General features: G+C 49.5%; 1 protein-coding gene across 2 annotated transcripts in view; it reads left to right on the top strand.

The window, feature by feature from the left end:
• The first annotated feature begins 2,963 nt into the window (after window positions 1–2,963).
• The window catches only part of LOC135537517 (NLR family CARD domain-containing protein 3-like), a 124,408-nt gene continuing 118,075 nt past the window's right edge, over window positions 2,964–9,296 (top strand). Inside the window, exon 1 of one of the 2 annotated variants that reach the window (XM_064963652.1) lies at window positions 2,964–3,270. The gene's annotated coding sequence lies outside the window, so the exon portion shown is untranslated. The remainder of the gene's footprint in view (window positions 3,271–9,296) is intronic. The other variant, XM_064963651.1, reaches the window with a different exon arrangement.

Here is a 9,296-nt window from a genome sequence, read left to right as displayed (position 1 = left end):
CACTGTAGATCACCTTTACACATGAATCAATCCCTTCTTCTCTCTATGCTGTCAGACACTGTAGCACCTTTACACATGAATCAATCCCCTCTTCTCTTTATGCTACCAGACACTGTAGATCACCTTTACACATGAATCAATCCCCTCTTCTCTCTATGCTACCAGACACTGTAGATCACCTTTACACATGAATCAATCCCCTCTTCTCTCTATGCTATCAGACACTGTAGCACCTTTACACATCAATCCCCTCTTCTCTTTATGCTGTCAGACACTGTAGATCACCTTTACACATGAATCAATCCCCTCTTCTCTCTATGCTATCAGACACTGTAGCACCTTTACACATGAATCAATCCCCTCTTCTCTTTATGCTGTCAGACACTGTAGATCACCTTTACACATGAATCAATCCCCTCTTCTCTTTATGATTCAGGTCCACAAACAAGTCAAATCGGTTTCCCTGCACACAGTTTTCATCGGCCTTGTTTGGTGTGAATCTGGCGACTTGACATTGTTTCTCCTTTCCTGTGCTGCTTGGGTAAGAGGGAGAGCAGGACCTGCCGTGCTGCTTGGGGAAGAGGGAGAGCAGGACATGCTGTGGTGCTTGGGGAAGAGGGAGAGCAGTACCTGCTGTGGTGCTTGGGGAAGAGGGAGAGCAGGACCTGCTGTGGTGCTTGGGGAAGAGGAGAGCAGGACCTGCAGTGGTGCTTGGGGAAGAGGGAGAGCAGGACCTGCTGTGGTGCTTGGGAGAAGATGCTGTGGTGCTTGGGGAGAGCAGTACCTGCTGTGGTGCTTGGGGAAGAGGGAGAGCAGGACATGCTGTGTGTGGGGAAGAGGGAGAGCAGGACCTGCTGTGGTGCTTGGGGAAGGGAGAGCAGGACCTGCTGTGGTGCTTGGGGAAGGGAGAGCAGTACCTGCTGTGGTGCTTGGGAAGAGGGAGAGCAGGACCTGCAGTGGTGCTTGGGGAAGAGGAGAGCAGGACCTGCAGTGGTGCTTGGGGAAGAGGGAGAGCAGGACCTGCAGTGGTGCTTGGGGAAGAGGGGAGACCTGCTGCCTGCTGTGGTGCTTGGGGAAGAGGGAGAGCAGGATCTGCTGCCTGCTTGGTGCTGTGGTGCTTGGGGAAGAGGGAGAGCAGGACCTGCTGCCTGCTTAGTGATGTGGTGCTTGGGGAAGAGGGAGAGCAGTACCTGCTGTGGTGCTTGGGGAAGAGGGAGAGCAGGACCTGCTGTGGTGCTTGGGGAAGAGGTAGACCTGCTGCCTGCTGTGGAGCTTGGGAAGAGGTAGACCCTGCTGCCTGCTGTGGAGCTTGGGGACGAGGGAGAGCAGGATCTGCTGCCTGCTTGGTGCTGTGGTGCCTTGGGGAAGAGGGAGAACAGGACCTGCTGCCTGCTTGGTGACTGTAGCTTCTTTCTCTGCGTTCATGTGGTTCTCATGAAGCTCACATGCAAGATCGATGATGAAATCTCTCCTGCTGACTGTCTTGACAAGGCATTGCTTGTACAACACGTGTTGATAGCAGCCATGTCAAGCACATTGTAGAACAGCGCAACAGGCCAGCGGCAAGTATCTCCTAGCAGGCTAGTCTTGTTTGTGTGTTCACTGTTCCAAGCAGGCGAGTCTTGTTTGTTTGTTCACTGTTCCTAGCAGGCGAGTCTTGTTTGTTTGTTCACTGTTCCTAGCAGGCGAGTCTTGTTTGTTTGTTCACTGTTCCTAGCAGGCTAGTCTTGTTTGTTTGTTCACTGTTCATAGCAGGCTAGTCTTGTTTGTGTGTTCACTGTTCCTAGCAGGCTAGTCTTGTTTGTGTGTTCACTGTTCCTAGCAGGCTAGTCTTGTTTGTTTGTTCACTGTTCTAGCAGGCTAGTCTTCTTTGTGTCTTCACTGTTCCTAGCAGGCTAGTCTTGTTTGTGTGTTCACTGTTCATAGCAGGCTAGTCTTCTTTGTGTGTTCACTGTTCCTAGCAGGCTAGTCTTGTTTGTTTGTTCACTGTTCATAGCAGGCTAGTCTTGTTTGTTTGTTCACTGTTCCTAGCAGGCTAGTCTTGTTTGTTTGTTCACTGTTCATAGCAGGCTAGTCTTGTTTGTTTGTTCACTGTTCTAGCAGGCTAGTCTTGTTTGTTTGTTCACTGTTCATAGCAGGCTAGTCTTGTTTGTTTGTTCACTGTTCTAGCAGGCTAGTCTTGTTTGTTTGTTCACTGTTCATAGCAGGCTAGTCTTGTTTGTTTGTTCACTGTTCATAGCAGGCTAGTCTTGTTTGTTTGTTCACTGTTCATAGCAGGCTAGTCTTGTTTGTTTGTTCACTGTCATAGCAGGCTAGTCTTGTTTGTTTGTTCAGCAGGCTAGTCTTGTTTGTTTGTTCACTGTTCCTAGCAGGCTAGTCTTGTTTGTTTGTTCACTGTTCATAGCAGGCTAGTCTTGTTTGTTTGTTCACTGTTCATAGCAGGCTAGTCTTGTTTGTTTGTTCACTGTAGCAGGCTAGTCTTGTTTGTTTGTTCACTGTTCCTAGCAGGCTAGTCTTGTTTGTTCGTTCACGGTTCCTAGCAGGATAGTCTTGTTTGTTTGTTCACTGTTCCTAGCAGGCTAGTCTTCTTTGTGTGTTCACTGTTCCTAGCAGGCGAGTCTTGTTTGTGTGTTCACTGTTCCTAGCAGGCTAGTCTTGTTTGTTTGTGTGTTCACTGTTCCTAGCAGGCTAGTCTTGTTTGTGTGTTCACTGTTCCTAGCAGGCTCGTCTTGTTTGTTTGTTCACTGTTCCTAGCAGGCTAGTCTTGTTTGTTTGTTCACTGTTCCTAGCAGGCTAGTCTTGTTTGTAATCAACTTGCCTGACAGTGAAAATGATGTGAAGATGTTGTCCATGGTCACATGTCTGCCTTTGTCCATGTCAGGCTCACGTGACTCAAAACCACAGTCTGACAGTCAGCTGCTGGCCTGGTTTCATTTCCCCAGACATGGAAAGACATTCAGCAAGTCTGTGGCAAACCAGAACTGAAGTCACATGCACCAGTTTCTATCTGGTTTCTATTGGCCGTTCATCCATTGATGACAGAATAATTTGATTTTAATTTGATTGTGGTACTAGTTTCTGCTTAGTAGCAGCTCAATACTGCTGCTACAGGGGTCCTGTGATAAATACCTGGACAACACAGCTGTTGATCAATACTGCTGCTACAGGGGTCCTGTGATAAATACCTGGACAACACAGATGTTGTTGAAGAAAAAGTGAACTTTGGAAATAAAGCTGCACCTCTTGAATGTTGAGAGTTATTTGAGAAAGGTACGTGTCAATGAACCTGCAGAATCTGATCTCTGATACAGTATTATATAGAAATCACAATGTTTAACCTGCTTGTGACTCTGAAGGAGAATTTGATAAAGAGAGGCTCCTTTCACTGCATCTGTCAATTACAAGAAGCTCCCATCTCTTCATGTACTAGATGCTCCCAACTCTTCATATAGTAGATGCTCCCATCTCTTCATGTACTAGATGCTCCCATCTCTTCATGTACTAGATGCTCCCATCTCTTCATGTACTATATGCTCCCATCTCTTGTGTACTAGATGCTCCCATCTCTTCATGTACTAGATGCTCCCATCTCTTCATGTACTAATGCTCCCATCTCTTCATGTACTAGATGCTCCCATCTCTTCATGTACTAGATGCTCCCCATCTCTTCATATACTAGATGCTCCCATCTCTTCATGTACTAGATGCTCCCATCTCTTCATGTACTAGATGCTCCCATCTCTTCATGCACTAGATGCTCCCATCTCTTCATGTACTAGATGCTCCCATCTCTTCATGTACAATATGAAAACTGACAAGCCTAATATTGTCACTCATCAGATTATTGTACATTCAATCTTGTCTACAGGCTAACTTTTGTTCATCAACTTGATAGAGTCAAGGACATGTTTTACATTATTCTAAAGGCTGCAACTCATAGCATGTTCTACATTATTCTAAAGGCTGCAACTCATAGCATGTTGTCATTATTCTAAAGGCTGCAACTCATAGCATGTTGTCATTATTCTAAAGGCTGCAACTCATAGCATGTTGTCATTTATCTAAAGTCTGCAACTCATAGCATGTTGTCATTATTCTAAAGGCTGCAACTCATAGCATGTTGTCATTTCCCTTTACAATACATGTGATTAGTATTAGAGTTACAGCCAATAGAACAGTCCCATAACAGTTTATTTATAGAAAGTAAAACATAAAAGAGAATATTATCAAGCCACAAGGCGTGTGGTCAAATGATTTACTGCTGATAAACAGGCATAACACAAACTCATCAATACACTGTTGTGCTACATTAAATCACCTCTTCAACTCATCAATCCACTGTTGTGCTACATTAAATCAACACACTGTTGTGCTACATTAAATCAACCTCTTCAACTCATCAATACACTGTTGTGCTACATTAAATCAACCTCTTCAACTCATCAATACACTGTTGTGCTACATTAAATCAACCTCTTCAACTCATCAATACACTGTTGTGCTACATTAAATCAACCTCTTCAACTCATCAATCCACTGTTGTGCTACATTAAATCAACCTCTTCAACTCATCAATCCACTGTTGTGCTACATTAAATCAACCTCTTCACTCATCAATACACTGTTGTGCTACATTAAATCACCTCTTCAACTCATCAATACACTGTTGTGCTACATTAAATCACATCTTCAACTCATCAATACACTGTTGTGCTACATTAAATCAACTCTCAACTCATCAATACACTGTTGTGCTACATTAAATCAAACTCATCAACTCATCAATAAACTGGTGTGCTACATTAAATCACCTCTTCAACTAATCAATACACTGTTGTGCTACATTAAATCACCTCTTCAACTCATCAATACACTGTTGTTGTAACGGATTCTTCTGTTGAAGGAGAAGCGGACCAAAATGCAGCGTGGTATTTTGAGACATGTTTAATGACGAATTAAAAAACACGAACAATACAAAAACAACAAACGGAACGTGAAAACCTAAACAGTCCTATCTGGTGAAGACACAGAGACAGGAACAATCACCCACGAAACACTCAAAGAATATGGCTGCCTAAATATGGTTCCCAATCAGAGACAACGATAATCACCTGACTCTGATTGAGAACATTTACATTTACATTTAAGTCATTTGGCAGACGCGCTTCTCCAGAGCGACTTACAAATTGGTGAATTCACCTTATGACATCCAGTGGAACTGCCACTTTACAATAGTGCATCTAAATCATTTAAGGGGGTGAGAAGGATTACTTTGTCCTATCCTAGGTATTCCTTAAAGAGGTGGGGTTTCAGGTGTCTCCGGAAGGTGGTGATTGACTCCGCTGTCCTGGCGTGAGGGAGTTTGTTCCACCATTGGGGGGCCAGAGCAGCGAACAGTTTTGACTGGGCTGAGCGGAACTGTACTTCCTCAGTGGTAGGGAGGCGAGCAGGCCAGAGGTGGATGAACGCCAGTGCCCTTGTTTGGGTGTAGGGCCTGATCAGAGCCTGGAGGTACTGCGGTGCCGTTCCCCTCACAGCCCGCAGAGGCAAGCACCATGGTCTTGTAGCGGATGCGAGCTTCAACTGGAAGCCAGTGGAGAGAGCGGAGGAGCGGGGTGACGTGAGAGAACTTGGGAAGGTTGAACACCAGACGGGCTGCGGCGTTCTGGATGAGTTGTAGGGGTTTAATGGCACAGGCAGGGAGCCCAGCCAACAGCGAGTTGCAGTAATCCAGACGGGAGATGACAAGTGCCTGGATTAGGACCTGCGCCGCTTCCTGTGTGAGGCAGGGTCGTACTCTGCGGATGTTGTAGAGCATGAACCTACAGGAACGGGCCACCGCCTTGATGTTAGTTGAGAACGACAGGTTGTTGTCCAGGATCACGCCAAGGTTCTTAGGGCTCTGGGAGGAGGACACAGTGGAGTTGTCAACCGTGATGGCGAGATCATGGAACGGGCAGTCCTTCCCGGGAGGAAGAGCAGCTCCGTCTTGCCGAGGTTCAGCTTGAGGTGGTGATCCGTCATCCACACTGATATGTCTGCCAGACATGCAGAGATGCGATTCGCCACCTGGTCATCAGAAGGGGAAAGGAGAAGATTAATTGTGTGTCGTCTGCATAGCAATGATAGGAGAGACCATGTGAGGTTAGGACAGAGCCAAGTGACTTGGTGTATAGCGAGAATAGGAGAGGGCCTAGAACAGAGCCCTGGGGGACACCAGTGGTGAGCGCATGGTGAGGAGACAGATTCTCGCCACGCCACCTTGTAGGAGCGACCTGTCAGGTAGGGACGCAATCCAAGCGTGGGCCGCGCCAGAGATGCCCAACTCGGAGAGGGTGTAGAGGAGGATCTGATGGTTCACAGTATCGAAGGCAGCCGATAGGTCTAGAAGGATGAGAGCAGAGGAGAGAGAGTTAGCTTTAGCAGTGCGGAGCGCTCCGTGATACAGAGAAGAGCAGTCTCAGTTGAATGACTAGTCTTGAAACCTGACTGATTTGGATCAAGAAGGTCATTCTGAGAGAGATAGCGGGAGAGCTGTGTACAAGGACGGCACGTTCAAGAGTTTTGGAGAGAAAAGAAAGAAGGGATACTGGTCTGTAGTTGTTGACATCGGAGGGATCGAGTGTAGGTTTTTTCAGAAGGGGTGCAACTCTCGCTCTCTTGAAGACGGAAGGGACGTAGCCAGCGGTCAGGGATGAGTTGATGAGCGAGGGTGAGGTAAGGGAGAAGGTCTCCGGAAATGGTCTGGAGAAGAGAGGAGGGATAGGGTCAGCGGGCAGGTTGTTGGGCGCCGGCTGTCACAAGAAGCGAGATTTCATCTGGAGAGAGAGGGGAGAAAGAGGTCAGAGCACAGGGTAGGGCAGTGTGAGCAGAACCAGCGGTGTCGTTTGACTTAGCAAACGAGGATCGGATGTCGTCGACCTTCTTTTCAAAATGGTTGACGAAGTCATCTGCAGAGAGGGAGGAGGGGGAGGGGAGGAGGATTCAGGAGGAGGAGAAGGTGGCAAAGAGCTTCCTAGGGTTAGGAGGCAGATGCTTGGAATTTAGAGTGGTAGAAAGTGGCTTTAGCAGCAGAGACAGAGGAGGAAAATGTAGAGAGGAGGAGTGAAAGGATGCCAGGTCCGCAGGAGGCGAGTTTTCCTCCATTTCCGCCGGAAATGACTGGCAGATCTGAACAGGCGGGAGAACTGCCTCAGGCAGCCATAGACTACGCTAGACACCCCACAAAACACCAAGACAAAAACACACACAATAACCCATGTCACACCCTGGCCTGACTGAATAAATGAAGAATAAACATAATATATTTCGACCAGGGCGTGACAGAACCCCCTCCCGTAAGGTGCGGACTCCCGGACGCACATCAAAACAATAGGGAGGGTCCGGGTGGCGTCTGTCCATGGTGGCGGCTCCGGCGCGGGACGTGGACCCCACTCTATAAATGTCTTAGTCCCCCCTCCTCGCATCCTAGGATAGTCCACCCTCGCCGCCGACCATGGCCTAGTAGTACTCACCCAGAACCCTACTGGACTGAGGGGCAGCTCGGGACTGAGGGGCAGCTCGGGACTGAGGGGCAGCTCGGGACTGAGGGGCAGCTCGGGACTGAGGGGCAGCTCAGAACTGAGGGGAAGCTCGGCACTGAGGGGAAGCTCGGCACTGAGGGGAAGCTCGGGACTGAGAGGAAGCTCGGGACTGAGAGGAAGCCCAGCACTGAGAGGAAGCCCAGCACTGAGAGGAAGCCCAGCCAGGTAGTTGGATCCGGCAGATCCTGGCTGGCTGGCGATTCTGGCAGATCCTGGCTGACTGGCGGATTTGGAAGAGTCTGGTTGACTGGCAGATCTGGAAGAGTCTGGTTGACTGGCAGATCTGGAAGAGTCTGGTTGACTGGCAGATCTAGAAGATTCTGGTTGACTGGCAGATCTGGAAGAGTCTGGCTGACTGGCAGATCTGGAAGAGTCTGGCTGACTGGCAGATCTGGAAGAGTCTGGCTGACTGGCAGATCCTGGCAGACTGACGGATCTGGCTGCTTCATGCTGACTGGCGGCTCTGGCTGCTCCATGTAGACTGACAGCTCAATGCAGACTGACAGCTCCTTGCAGACTGACTACTCTGGCTGCTCCATGCAGACTGACAGCTCTGGCTGCTCTATGCAGACTGGCAGCTCCTTGCAGACTGACAGCTCCATGCAGACTGGCAGCTCCGGCTGCTCCATGCAGACTGACAGCTCTGGCTGTTCCATGAAGACTGACAGCTCTGGCTGCTCCATGCAGACTGACAGCTCGGGCTGCGCTAAACAGGCGGGAGACTCCAGCAGCGCTGTAGAGGAGGAAGTCTCTGGCTGCGCTGAACAGGCGGGAGACTCCGGCAGCCTGGAGAGGGCGAGGCTCCGACAGCGCAGGAGAGGAGGAAGGCTCGGGCAGCACTGAACAGGCGGGAGACTCCGGCAGCGCAGGAGAGGAGAAAGGCTCTGGCAGCGCTGGAGAGGAGGAAGGCTCGGGCAGCACTGAACAGGCGGGGAGACTCCGGCAGTGCAGGAGAGGAGAAAGGCTCCGGCAGCGCTGGGAGGCGGCGCACTGTAGTCCAGATGCGTGGTGCTGGCACTGGTGGTACTGGGCCGAGGACAAGCACAGGAAGCTAGGATGGTGGCTCAGTCGGAGCTGGCCACCGGAGGGCAATTCCCGGGGCCACCCTTATGTGTAGTGGCCCCAGCCGACTTGGCTTTGGACAGCGGATGGGATATAGACCGTGAAGGCGTACTGGAGATCTTGAGAGCAGTGTTGGCACAGGACGCAAGGCTAGGAATGTGCACAGGAGGCCTGGTGCGTGAGGCTGGCACCAACTTCACCACCGACTAACACGCACCTCCAGGACCAGTATGGAGCGAGACCCAGATGCCATCAAATCCCTGACACGTTTAAGTCGGGGCGAATTCCATGCAAAAAGCACCAACACAGCAACTCCTCATTTTCTCTCTCCTCCAATTTCCCCATTAACTCCTTCACAGCCCCTCTGCTTCACAGCCACTTCAACACCGGCTCTGGTTCTGGTCTCTCCTCCTTGGCCTCACGCAAAAAACAGGAGAGCAGCTCATGGTCTGATCTTGACTTGCTGACACTCTCCCTATCCCCCAAGACATTTTTCCACCTGCCTCTGCTCTCCAAAGTGCCTCCACCTGTTCCCATGGGAGGCGACCTCTTCCAGCCAGTATCTCCTCCCAAGTGTAACAAAACCTTGCCTTCCAAGAAGTGGACCAAAATGCAGCGTGGTATTTTTGAGACATGTTTAGTGACAAATGA

Source organism: Oncorhynchus masou, unplaced genomic scaffold, assembly GCF_036934945.1.
Source record: "Oncorhynchus masou masou isolate Uvic2021 unplaced genomic scaffold, UVic_Omas_1.1 unplaced_scaffold_806, whole genome shotgun sequence".
NCBI classification, from domain to species: domain Eukaryota; kingdom Metazoa; phylum Chordata; class Actinopteri; order Salmoniformes; family Salmonidae; genus Oncorhynchus; species Oncorhynchus masou.
The sequence above is the reverse complement of the archived record's forward strand: the minus strand, read 5'-3'. Positions and strand labels throughout refer to the sequence as shown.